Here is a 15,035-nt window from a genome sequence, read left to right as displayed (position 1 = left end):
ACAAGGTTTCAACTTGTATCTACAAGTTGAAACCTTGTCTGCTTTGGGAAAAACTTGTATACACACACACACACTGTAATCCGTTCAGCAGAGTTTATTGGTCTGTGGTCATTTTTTACTTTAGCCAATACTATATCTTTAAGAGCCAGGTGTTGCAACACTGACTTAGATCCCAGTGTGGACCCCAACTGGTGTCCGTCTAAAAAGTAGCTGCTGGTCTAAACTAACACCTCTATGGTTTTATTTTGAAAGACCTCAGCACCACATTCATGTCTCACAACAGAGACTGTGGGTAATGGCATCAAAGCCTCTCTATCTGTCTGGTATCATGAACATGTCCTTCTCTTGATGGTTCTCTGTGTGTATAAATTATTTGGTAAGTACCTTTTTTATTCATCTGCATAGGAGAAGTGAGGAATTTAGGAGATACAGAAGACCAACAGATATTGGCCTCTTCAAACTTTAGTTGATATGATGCTGTCTGCTCCCTAACCACAGATATGAAAAGGTAGAAGAACGCGGTGCGTCTCTGCAGCTCTCTGCGAGCTCCGCAGACCATCTCTTCAGCTCGGTGCAAGCTTTTCCACAGAAGTGTTAATTAGTCATTCTTTTTTTTTTATTTTTACTTTTATTTACATTACTAATAAGGAGCACCCTCCTGTTTGAAGATTGAAAGACTGTAAGCCAGGGGTTCTCTGTAACGTAAGGCCATCTTCTGATTATTAACCTGAATTACCAAGGAGCACCTTCCCAACTTATTGAGAAAAAAACCCAGGCTGTTGCCTAAATAGGTGTTATGCCACTGTCAGCTAATGACCAAAATAAATGTTCTGCTTCCGCTCACCATTGCTGCCTGTCATTATGAATCCATATTTAATGTATTCAGGGTCATATTTCCTCACCTCACTCTTTGGAGCTTTTACTGGCGCAGGGAATTGTCTCACACATCAGCTAACAGTGGCAAAACACCTTTCTCTCTATGATGTGTGATTGGCTGGTCATGGAAATTATGTTTTGTTTGAAGTAGTTATGTGAATTCATTAGAAAATTTAGAAATTTAATTTAATAACTAGCTTTGTAAATTAACCAAAAAGTATCTTTTTAAATTGATTTGAACCATTTGGCAGTAGCTCTGCGGCCCAATAGGTGGTGCTCTGAGGACCGCCAATGGGCCGCTGCTCAGTAGTTGACAATATCTGCTGTAAGCGTCTATAGCTGCTATGCCATTCCTTAAACCCTTCAGTAAAGTTTTATAAAGTCCAGACACCTCATATATTAGTGATGCCCATCTGAGCCAAATCCTTCAGTACAACTCTTACCTTTCACACACTAAATTTGCTTCATCTGCATATTTGGCTGAACTCTCACACTATAACGCATGCAAAACAATCCTCACTTATAGCCTGCGAAGGAGTATCTGTCGCATTTCTAATTACATGTGGAGAGCACCGAATAGATTCACTTCCATCTCTGTTCAGTGTAATGAGGTGTTTGCCACACATTCCGTTCCTGTAGGTGCTGAGCTTGTCCTACTTGGATCTGACTGGCTGCAGTGATGGGCGTGCAGCGCTCAGCTGGTTGGACCCGTGCCTCATGTTCCCTGGCGCTCTGTGTGAAACAGCTGGAGCTCTGCAAATGACTTTTCATTTCATTCACACGCGAGCATGCACACATTCCTGCGTTCTTGTAGATACACAAACCAGATTTGAGCATAATGTACACACACACACACACACACACACACACACACACACACACACACACATACAACATGAAGATATGACGTTAAGCGTGGTTCTGCCCATCTACAGCCTATAGGAACAGGGTTACACCAGTCTGTGTCATGTTGATGAACAAATGCTGTTGTTTGAACCTGTAAAAAGACTCTCCCTGTAAAGTCCAAGGTTGTGTTTGTCTGATAAAGACCCAGAGTTGCTTCCTTTTTACTAGTGAGTTTATACGACGGCCTACAGCCCCATTAGAGACTACCTAAACACGCAGGCCCCGGCCATGGACAGATAGCCCTCCAGAGTAAACAAGGTCTAATTGATGGTGGGTGGGATGAGAGCATATACAGTTACTCAGTCAAGCCACCTGCACTATATCCAAATAAAATCACCTGTCCCTGCACATATGGAATGATCTCCAAGGATTGTGGGAGTCCAGCAATTACTGCAAGCTATAACATTAACACACAGCACACACACCAGAAGAGGAGGGGAATGGCTTTATGCTTTCTGCAAGGGCAGTGACATAGTCTTAGAGCAGCACTATGCACTTTCTTTCAATAAAAGCAACCCCAAGTCTTGGCTAAAGGCAGTGGCGGCTGGCCAATAGAGTGCCATGGGGCGTGGCCCCACCTTGAGCGCCCCTCCTTGAGCCACAAAAAAAACATTATAATAATAATACATTTTACAAATTGTCAATATTTGTGTTTTTGAAATATGGAATGTACCCAGTAATATTTGTAAATTATATGCTTTTCCTGCACGTCCTCGCCGCCTGTCTGCATGTCTCAGCAGCGCTGGGGCCATCGAGAAATGGCCCACAAGAGGCGGGTCTATGAAGCAGTTTAGCCAATTGCTGATTAAAGACATAAATGAGTGACATACAATTTAGCCAATCAGCGTCCTCAAATAGATTCAGCTCGGGACCAAAGTCTTTTGGCCCCGAGCTGCGCGTTCTCGTCAGGAGAAGTCTCTACAGGCGAGCGCCAGCGTGAGCACTACTCCTCCAAGACCCGTTTGAGAGGAGAACTTTGGCGGAGATTCTGCAGACCAAAGAGCTCTTTGGCCTGCAGAATCTCCGCCAAAGCTGCGGAACCTGGTGCACAGCGAGGATGTGCTTGTAGACATCATGGACCAGGCGCTTAGTGCTCACATCAAATTTTTAGATTACAGATAGATTACAGATCCCAGATCAGCCTGACCTCACAATCAGACAGCAGACTAGCGGGAAAGGGAAGCAGTACATGTGAAGCTTCTCTACTAGCTGTACACCAGACAGGTTTGGCTAGCTGCATGACGTCATGCTAATAACTTATTTAGCTTTTTAAAACAACGGGGACAGATCCAGCACGGACAGTTAGGGAGTGAGGGATGAGGAGGTAAGGAAACATGAGAACACCAGGACACACATGGAGAACTCTGTCAAGCTACCATATTAGGCAAAGTGAACATCTTTTCTTCTACATAGTCTCATCTGCTTAACTTGGTCATGGAGGCATCAACATGTAATTGAGATGTTAAATTAACAGTGAAAACTCATCATAGCTTAATTTAACATCAGTATTCATAATTACACTTCATGTTTACTTCTCCTGATCTTTACCTCCTATAACAAGGTCCATAGGGGCATCTCAATAAATAAACATGTTCTATTATATTATATTTATATATATGTATGTGTGTGTTTTATATTATACTGAATATTATTATATGATATATACTGTATATATATATTATACTGAATTGCCTGTAAGGGTAATACAAATATGATGTCCTGACATGTTTATCAAAGTGTTATTTACTACTTTTTTTCGTGTTGGAATAAATGTTAAATGTTTAACTGCAAAGTAGTAATGCATGTTTGATACCTATATTTTTTGCATTAAATCATATTGGGATGTTTGCTGAAATTCATTGGATGGCTCTACCTAGAAAATTTTCCAGCTGCCGCTACTGGCTAAAGGTATAGCAATGTATCAAGAAATAATTTACAGTAACATCGGGAAACTGCACAGTCAACCCGTTCTCACTCCCAACTAGTCAAATACAGATGTTTGGTCAGTGGCCCTTTAGCGGCTGTATGTGATGCACTGGGCTTTCAACTAACTCCCATGTAATCCCTCCTGCAGCAATAGTGGACTGTAAGAGTGGTGTAGATGTGGTGTACTAAAGACTGTGAGTGTCTGCTCAGGGCAGGCAGGAGGAGGACACTATGTAACGAGTGTATACTGACACAGCCTCCTGACACGTTGTAAACTAATCCTAGAGGAGTACCTAGTGCGTCCATCTCCTATGTCGAGGGGCACAGATCAAATATTGGTATTAGGCGAGTTGGGGGTGAGGATGTGTTGGCACTGTGTGCTTATGTTTGCGAGGTGTGTGGTGCTTCAGTTGGGCAGACCCATTTGTGACCTTAATACTCCGAATGGTGCTCTGCTGAATGATACAAATGTGTGCCTGGGGTGAAACCAACATTTAACTTCCATATTTTCACAGACTTCAACTCTGTTCTGCTGCAATAGTTATGAAAGGCCAGGGCAGAGGAAATATTAGAGCTAAATGTTGGTTTCGCTCCAGGCAAACATTTGATCATTGTGAGCAGACCATAAACATCTGTGGGATCACAACATGTTTTTGATGCAAACTGCTGTTTGACAAAAAAACAACTTAATTTTCAGAAAAGAAGACCTGATAACAGACCTGGTCTGAATAGACCCCGGGGATAATTGGACCCAACCACCCCAATAGACCCAGATAAAGAGAGACCACCAACACTGGCATCACAACCATACAAATATGATATTGTACAATTCTGCAAAAGTCCAGATTTCCAATTATTTTTTAAAGATTAATTAAAAATATATTTTTTAATTATTTCTTTCTGCAATATCTGTACATATTAACTTCTATGGTTATGGTAAGGGTAAGTTTCAGTGAAGGAAATTTCACAGTTATCTGGAAACACCCGGACTCAGTCTGAGTGTCTCAGTTACAAGGAATTGTGGACCAGTAAAGACCTCTACGAAATGGATGGCAGTGATCCATACTAGCAATCATTCTGTTAGTACAAACGGTACACCATTTGTGAGTACAAATAATTGTCCAAAATTACACTGCACATTTTGATAACCAAAGCTGTTAAAGGTTGGTATTGATTATTATTATTCATTGTTGTTTTTTAAAGTATCATTCATTTAAGCATTTGAGTCTCTGCTAGGCACTATACTTCCAAATGGGAGAGCTCTTTTGATTTCCTACATTTTGAATTTACGTACCATTTAGAGTTTGAGCTTGTTGCATTTCCCATGTTCTTACATTTGAGATAATACTTATGGCTTACTATCATTCATTACCATTAGTATGGAGGGTCACAGTGAATGGTCAGACCTGGCATTAACAGGTGTCTTGGGTGATGTGACCACAAGTGGACAGTTGTGAATCGCTCAGACCACATGTGGCGGTATATTGCTGTACTATTTTAGCAGTGTGTGCGCGAATGTGTCCAGGGCTACATTGAAGGACCGCCTACTCAGCTGACGTCCTCTGCATAAGCAGAAGTACTTACTCAATCACACGCCAACAGATAACATCAAGAACAAGAACAACACGCACAAATGGAATCTCTTGGATGGAGTTCACAGAAAACATACTCTGTCTGATTGCAAAGAGTCAGTACAATGGAAACTGGAAGATCCATATTGCAACCGGACAATTTACGAGGAGGTTTTGAAAAAGATGGAGGGGAATGGTTCCTGTCCATCATGGCAGGCATGCCAAATTAAATCTCTCAAGAATACTTTCAGAAAAGCCAAGGACTCCAAATAATAATTCAAGTCAGAGCAGGATAAGCTGTCCTTTTTTATGAGGAATTGAACAGGGTGCTAAGAGACATTCTTTCCCGGTGAAGGTGACGTGTTGGACTGATTCACCAGTGTCCAAAAACACTTATTACATTACATATATTACTTATAAGAGAATGTGATCAGTGAAGCAAATAATGCAGACTTTAAATTGGCCAATCAAGGCAATCTTTGGTCCAACTTAGGCTGATAGAAAAGGTGCATATTTACAGCCTATGAATCTTGCCCTAATGAAGCAAGTATTGTTTTCAACCATATATATTATTATACAGAAAGTCAGCTGGGCATCATTTGTGCCAGCACACTTGAATGGAAATAGTATTTTCATTAGGTGGAGAGAAAAAAGGGAAAGGAAAAGCATGTAAAAAAAATATTTCAACAATAATATCATCAGTGTAGGTGAAGCTTACTCAACATGTTCAAGACTTCATTATTCTCCATCGCCCCTTCACCCACACTGTCTCCATTCTCCCCCTCCCCTGCAACATGATCCCTCCACTGCAAGTTTCCAGGTCGATTCGTCCTCAGCCACGTTGAGTCTTGACCTCTCCTTTCATGTCCGCCTGCACTGCTCTCTTTTGGCAACGGAAAGCTGAGACCTTGGAGATTAATCGGACAGCTGTCATTTATTCTACATATGTGTATGGGAGTGTGTGTGCACTGTTCTTCCATCCAAGTACCAAATGGCCAAAAGGATTGCAAGTTGATAAGATTCTCCATAATGAAGACAATTCTGCAAATTGTTACTTCATCAAGGAGCTAGACATTTTACAGGTTGTTATTCACCCAAACAAGGACGAAAGTATATTAGATGTCAGAAATTATTTCGCTCTTTAGGTTAAGTTTAGAAACTACATCAGATTTAGATTAGGTTAAGGGTTAGGATTAGGTATTTAGCAGTGTTAGTGTTAGGGTTAGAGGTTTAGAGTTGCTGACTATGTTTGAAACTACTTTGTACGACGTGTCATCTGACCAGCTAATAGTGATAGGTTAAAGTGTTTGTAGATATTTAGAATGGCCACACTCAAAGACATCATGAAAAGCCATACCGTCATGAATTGAGATTCCATCCACTTTTGTTTATTTGCATTTCTAATTGTGGAAATTTTGGAAATTCAAAAAAAGATTTAAACATCGCCAAAGCATTTACAGCTACTATTTATCTTCCATCCAGCAGCAATGAAATGATTTATGGTTTTAGGAAGCATTTCCCAGGTATATTGTCATGGCTCTTGTGGACTACTGAAGTAAGACGGTGATCATTCACTTACTTTTTCTTTACTCAACTCTGTTGTTATCTTATGCACCTTTTTCCCCATTATCTAAATATTCAGATTTTGTTTTTCTCATCCTTCTCACTTTCAGAATGGAGCTATTCATTTGTACATTTTGGCCTTAGAGGACTTTTCCACTTACCGTGGTAGTCATATTTCCTGTGCATGGCCATACTTGTATATGTGTCCCTTCCTGGGGCTAACAAAACTGATTTATATATGAAGGCCTTGTTTCTGTTGACGACCCTGATAAATGTGTCATGACAAACACAGCTGCTGAGCTCTGAGGGTATGGACAGATGGACAGAGAAGGATTGATGGATGGGCAAAAGTAGGACGGATGGTGGGGGGAGGAAGAGGACGAGGGGGCGGGGCTCTGGACTTCTAGCACATCTGTCCTTCTTTCGTCCCTACAGCGCTGATGCAATCACGAAGGCACACAAGAACACATTCAGCTGGCTCTGTTTAGCCATGCTGCCTGCATGTGGATTACTAGATCTCCCATTGCGCTGCCTTTATTTAATAGCAGCTTTGGTGCAACATGGAGTGATCTAAATGTGGCTAAGCTTCAAACAGCCAAGTGTGGCACTTTAACATCAATGAAATCATGCATTGAAAAATCTAAAACTTGTTATAGCAAAGAAGTTTTTTGTAAATCAATTATTTTACAAACTATGACAGTACCGATATAAGTCAAACTAAATAGCTCTCATGTTAATTGTTATTTTGCTTATTGTTTGAGACTTTGATGGTGTGATGATGACTAAAGAGTCATATTTAAGTCTGTTTTTACCACTACATCACCTACATCACTGGACATAATGCAAAACATGTGGTTACACAAATTAGCATTAGCTGCCCAAAGAAGAATTAGACCGCTAACTCTTGTAGACCATTAACGCCATCTGAGCTGCAACTATGAGTTTTCCTAGGTATTCATAAAGTCAAGAGGCCAAGTTCTGAAATCTCGAGAGCTGACTTGTTGCTGGGAGATAACGGTGGAGTTTTTGTGTTGGAGTACAGAAAGAGTAATGTCATCTAAAAGATTGTCCCTGTCAAGGCTGAAGATTTAGAGGATTTCGACAATGTGGATTAATTTGAATTCGATGGCGCCTATATTTATTTGATCCAGAGTATATGGATTGCCAGATAACATAGAATCATGTTTCACGACCTGATAGGTTTTTTAAATAATGTTGTCAGACACTTATACTAATACCAACCTGAGCCTCGTAACGTCACAGTGACGGTGTTCACTTGCCCTCGCAACTCATTTCGCAGCAGCCGGTTTCAGCGTTATCAGTCAAAACTGGACCAATTTCAGAAATTGTTGTCCATATTAGCCACTGAGGTGTTCTGTTTTCTTCATAAATTCTATCTCTCCTAATGCTGTGTGTCGTCATAAGGCTGCATTCTAGACTCTTAACTTTTCTGTTTTTGATATATAAAATTCTTGATGACGATGGCTGTTAGACCTCCCCAAAATCACAGCTGGGAGCACTCTCACCTGCATGTGTCCAACTGATAAATATAAGTCCAATATTGAATCTGCTTTCAGCTTTGTTTTGGTCTCCACCAACAAAACAAACAAAATCTACAATATCTGTCTCTTCAGCTGATAAATGTCCCACTATGTTCACCAGAGGCGGGCCGTGCATTTTATACCTGGGCCTTCAGTGCTGTCCTGCAGCTGAACCACCTCCTCATTATGACGCCACAGCTATGGTTATTTGTTTCTAGGGGTGTAACAATAAACGTATTCCTATTAAACCGTTGGGTACGAGACTTACGAACAGAACAATACGTTTGAATAATACTAGTGCATTTGGAAAATGCAGAAGCTTAAATTGTGGGAAATATAATGTTTTCTGTGGACTGCGCTCACGTAGGAGACAACGGACTGTGACCTCTGAACCAAAAAAAAAAACAAAAAAACAAAAAAAACACAGCTGAGGCACCGCACGTGTGTTCTGGGAGGCTACGCTAAACTAGCAGGAAAACAACAGCAGCTAACAAGGTACACTCTCCCCGTAGCATTTAGCTGTTCTCTACTGATTCAAACAGGGCTAAAGCAATCGCCACACAATCCCCATTTCTCCAGACCATCATTCTTGCTTTGTAAAAGAAAACAAAAAAAGATTCAATTGTCCGGACAATAACTCCGCGCATGACGGTATGCTTCGGAATTAACGGACAATGCATATAGTCAAAATCTAAATGCTGTTAACTTAAAGACAAACTCCATCCTCCTTTCTTTGTTGACAAAGAGTTTAATCCCACGGTTAAATCCCAACTCACAAATCTGTTTCTCCTCCTTCAGCCATTGAATGTTAAAAAACAAAGCTAGGTAAAATAAATAAATAATCTACACCAAGCAAAATGCAAAAAATGTCATAATTTCTTCCATATCTTTCAATTTGAACTCTTACTACTCCGACTAAGTTATGTTTCACAATAGTCACGTGCTCACCCACTGACCAATCACAGCACATGCTGCACCTCACTGCAGAGCTGCACCTTAAAACTGAGCTGCCCGTTAATGCTGACGTACTTGTAGGCCAGCTAGCAGGCTCTGACACGTCAAAGAATACGCCCAACATGTCAAACTAAAGATCTGATTGGTTGAACACTATGGCAATCAACAATATCGTCCCCATTCACTTAAACTGCACATGGATGCACTTGTGAGTCTGCAGGCCTCGGGCCTCTCTTCTTACCTAGAGACACAGAGGTGAGATCTGATTGGATAAAAGCTCTACTTAAAACAAGCTGCACTGGAAGCAGAGCAACTGAGGAAGACAGTAGCTGTGCAATGAGAAAATAAGATAATGGGAAACATGTTTTTATAAATTATAATATATGTAGTGTATTTAAGAAAAATTATCAAATTATAAAATAGTTATAACTTTGTGATTCTGTTTAGGCCAGCAGAGAAGGCCTTGCAGGCCCTGATGGCCCACCACTGGTATATAAAGGATTACACTGTAAATCCATTGTCATGAGGCTCCTTACTAGATTAAAAGTTACAAAAATACACTAAAAAACTGTTTTTTTTCAAAGATAGTTTTGGTTTCAACTGGTTCATAGACGGCCCACCACTGATGTTCACCAGAGGGTCTCTAACTGTGTCTGTCTGCTGTTTGCTGCTCAGCAGGTAGAGTACAGTGACTTTATCAGAGCTTTGTCACTGAAAACAGCTGCCTGCTGCACATTATTATTATTATTCATTATCATTATTATTATTACTATCATTACATGTGTTTTGTTGTTGTTTAAACAGCTTATATGGATCATATACGTACATTACATTACATTACATTAGAGTCATTTAGCAGACGCTTTTATCCAAAGCGACTTACAATAAGTGTATTCAACATCGGTTTTCGAGAGAACTACTAGTCACTAGAAGTCATAAGTGCTGTAATGTATACACGTACACTGTAATGTGTTAGAAATGAATAGTAATTGGTCCATAACATTAACAACATGGTGATGTTGAGATAACTCAATACTGATTAATTATCTCACAATCTTTATGTATAGTGATCTATAATTACTTAGTCTTCTTCAGATGTTTATTCATGGCAAATAAAACCACAAGAAACAACATTAGGGGACTCACAGAAACACTTTATCGAGGATATGAAGCAAACGGACTGTCGGCCTAAATCTAGCTTTGAATAATGCTTCCATGTGTGTGTTTGCTCACATCTAGTTCTCTGTGTGTTTTCAGTGATATGTCCGACTAATGTCTATAGATCCATCATACCCTGAGGTGCACACACACACACACACCCACACACACACAGAGCCATGTTATCATTGCAGCGTGCGTCGGTGAAAAAGCTCTTTTGAGCACAGTTCATGTATAGTGAAAGAAAGTCAGTGTGCCGCACAGAAACACTGCTCATTTATTGGTGTCATAGCAGCCTAGCTGACACACACACACACACACACACACACACACACACACACACACACACACACACATTTATATATACATACATATTATATATACACACTGACTGACTGCAGCCTGAAGCCCACCTCACACACCTCCAACCTGGACCAGCATGCTCTGGGGTGGCTAAAAATAGCTCAGCAGGACCACTGTGGGCTTCCTTTGTGTGAGGTTAGTTGGGACGTTATTAAAAAGAGGGGAGGCGTAACTAACCCCCCCCCAACTGCACCAATAAGGCTATACTAAATTAAATTTAAATTAAATGAAAAAAATTAAAAATACTGACCCACTTTTATTCATGTCACACAGAAAAGTCACATCTCTACATGCAGCTGGAACGCAAGCCATTAATGCGGGAGGTTGACTTTAATTTAGATTTCTTCAACCCACTGTTTTCTATTTATATTGTATTATATCCATATTTACAAATACTTCACATTCCAAACATATTTTGACAATGTGACAGGTCTTTGTTTTGTTCTGTGCATCATGTTCTATTTGTATTATTATAAATCTTTTCCCCCTCCTTACGGGATTGTAATAAAAAACGAGTTGGCCTCAGGTAATGGGAGGAGAATTTTAGAATCTTTTTTTTAGTCTTTGATACTGTTGTTTTAATATCTATATAATATCTATCTATATATATATATATATACAGTGTGATATTATTGTTGCAATTACTGATTTGTATGGTTGCAAAACTTAAACTGCAGCAAAAAGGTATTGGTAATGAAGGTATTTCAAAAACACACGCAACTTTGCTCTTGGTGGCACAAATTTAGAAAAGCAAAATCAGTTTGGATTAAAAAAAATTCAATTTTGGCAACAAACGTCAAGCCGTGTGTCATGTGGTGCAGTTAATCTGAGTAATTGCCCTTCACTTAGCTTTATGTGATGCAGGCTTCCAAAGCAGGAGCAAAGAGGAGAGTGTTATGGTGGAAAATGAGTGAACGAACTGAGTGGGAGCTGTCTTATACACATCTGTAATGATGTGAACATCTGCAGTCAGGGAACTCATCCACTGACTACTTACAGTTCAATTTGTCACATAACTACATACAATTTATACACGCGCGCGCACATATACATACACACACACACACACACACACACACACACACACACACACATAGCAGAACACCTCAGATCTTTTGCAAAATGAAACACTTCATTCAAAACTATACAATAATTCATAGATATAAAACCCCTTTTTTCACAGTATGGCACACACATGGGTCATAAGATGTGATTCAGTTTGAATCAGTTACACACTGCTGTGCTCAATCTAAAACACAACTTCTACTTTTTGAATTATACAGTCTGGGTTTGATTTGAAGTATATCATTATTTGACCGAACTGATAAAAATGTTTATTTCTCTCCACATTGTAAAATCAATCAGAACATCAATGTAGTTCCAAAGGTTGCATTTTGCACTGAAACTCAGAGGAGAGCATATTCTAAATAGAATATAAAAACAGAAAAATAATTTGTGGAGACGATAAAGAAAGCTTGAATCACAGTTTAATTCAATTGATAATACAGGTTTTTGGCCTTTCGCCGCTCTGTTGGCCTCCATTGTTGTTGTAAACAGGTTCTCACCTGTGGTCTTTTCATCGTGCTTATGCCCTTATTGATGAGTCGACTATCAAGCATTTTGAACAGTAGTGTTTTGAAATGTCAACCAAGTGACTATGTTTCAGATTTCTGTGTCTTATGTTGAGAACTGTGTCATTCTCAGTAAGTGTGCTTTATGTGACATTTAAGTGTACTAGTACCACATGCAGTCAGTGTTGTACTAATAAAATCAAATGTAGTTTGACTTTTCACTGCATCTGTAATGTACCATAAAACAGGGAGACCAGCAGAAATTAAGTTTCATCTCTTAACATCTGATCGTGTACTACTGAAGAAATGTGTTGTTTTTCACTCATTTCACATACACTCATTTGTTTTTCCGTCTTGGCCAGAACTCCTTTGAAAATAAGATTTTTAGTCTCATTTGTAAATATCCTGGTAAAATATGGTTATGCATATGGATATGTATATGCAGTTAAGAGTATGCACCTGCAGTCATTTTAGTATTTATTATAATCAATTAATAAATAGGCAGATCTTAAATGCAGGATTTAATTGACCAGCCATGACCAAACACTCGTCTACCACCAACAAATAAGAGACGGCCAACCAGAGCTCCGCCGCTCTGTGGGCATGCTGCTTACTCATCTTTAAAGAGTAACTTAACACTAGATCCACTTAGTGAGTTAGTAAAATAATCACATAATTTCTCTGCATTTATTGTGATCCCTATATTTATTGTATCATTATTCACATTACATTGCATTAAAAGATGAATGGAATGCACCCTGTTGACTGATATGTGGTCTTTATGGATTTTTTAATGTTAAAGGTAAAATGTTGTAGATGCACTTGAAAAATCTTTTAAAGAGCATAAATATATGAATTTATATTGGTAAAACTATAGTGAAATGAACTTGTGAAACGACTACACCAGCAAAGATGAGTCATCACTTCACTACTGCTTCTCGCTCGCCCTGTGGTGGCTGTTTTGCAACAGTGTAAGCTAATCTATGAGCAATGACCAATGATTATATTGCAATTAGTGGTCGACAAATTATATTTTGGACGGTAAATATTTTAGTCATATCAAGATTGTGCATGCGAAGCAGTTTTGTCCCAACAGCAATTGAGTCTGAGAAGTTTTTTCAACATTTTGGATGACGAAACACGATACTGAGAGGCATCTTAGCTACTGGAGCACAGCTATATGGTAGCGTTCTCATACAGTCCTAAATCATCTCACATGGTCTTGATGTAAACTGTGGCAGGGACATTTTGTTTTCCATCTGCAGCAGGCTCTAGTCCCCCGCTGTGAGACCAAGAGAAGGTTTATGTTTAGGCTCAGTGACAGCAGGGGGACGGAATGAACTGTATAAGAAAGTGCAGAAAGAATGTTTTTGTGTGATCGACATCTGTCCAGGGGTGCAACCTTTAACCCACAGAGGGCACTGTGGGTCAGTGACAGGAAGCTTGTGGTGGTCAGCAGTGTACAAAACACAGCCACCTGTGTTGTTGAACCTGAACAAACAGAGAGATTTGTGTTATCCACAGCAAAACAAGTGCAAAACCCCCAAAAGGACAAGTAATAAATCATAGAATTAAATTTTAAAAGGAAAGGAGGGAAAATGAGGAGCTGTAGAAGAAAGAAAAACTCCCACATCTCAATGGCGTCAACAAGAGTGACATCTGATGACAGCCATGCAGTACAGTAGAGCTGCACAGCTTAGCGACTTCTTGCTGGGCCACAGGAATGATAAAAATGTATAATATGGCAACAGCGTTTACACAAGCAAACACCAACAGGCTTCTATTTTTGCAAGGTTAGGCATGAGAGCCCCCCTTACTGCTCATACAGACATCTCTCTGAAGCAGAGCAGAAATATTCTCTCTGTTCGAGTAAAACCTCAGTTTGTAAATCCAAAATAAAAAGTGTTTACAGTGGTCATAAATGAATGGCTACATACAAAAGGTGGGGTGAAAAGCCTCATAAAGGGGTGAGATGCAATAAATCACACTTTCAACGTTGCTAGACAAAAGTCCCTTCTAGAGCGAACCTTTGAACGGCTACTACATTTCCAAATAATAGGAGATCGATAAAGAGCACATTCAGGAGCCATGAACTGGCCACCCACCTGCAGCCTCGGACGTGCCCCCGAGACAACTGCTCGAACCACTTTCACACCACACTACAGAAACCCCCCAACGAACTCCAAAGGGAATCCGCTCTTCAGCCTAACAGGGACAGAACAACAGCAGTTTACTCACCGTGTATACTGGACCACTCAAACCCTGTTCTACAAAAATCACCAGCATAACACAGCTCAGTGACACAAACTCGTCCATGTCTCCCAAACTACCAGACTGAACCTCTCATCACCAAACGAGGTGCACCTGGCTACTACTGATCCTAAAACAGTCTCTGCACATCAAGTCAATTGCAAACAGCAGAACCAACTTCACCATACAAATTGAAATATGTTACCTGTTCAATTAAGTTAGGACGAGCCCCCATATGTTACGACCTGGCTCAAAGGCTGCAACATAAGGGAGACAAAACGAGTGATGAAACTAATAAACAGACATTTATTTAATGAACAAATAAACAAACTAAACAAACAAACAAACAATCAATC

Source organism: Anarrhichthys ocellatus, unplaced genomic scaffold (genome assembly GCF_004355925.1).
Source record: "Anarrhichthys ocellatus isolate YVR2014 unplaced genomic scaffold, GSC_Weel_1.0 scaffold79, whole genome shotgun sequence".
Lineage (NCBI taxonomy): Eukaryota > Metazoa > Chordata > Actinopteri > Perciformes > Anarhichadidae > Anarrhichthys > Anarrhichthys ocellatus.
Note: the sequence above shows the minus strand (reverse complement) of the source record.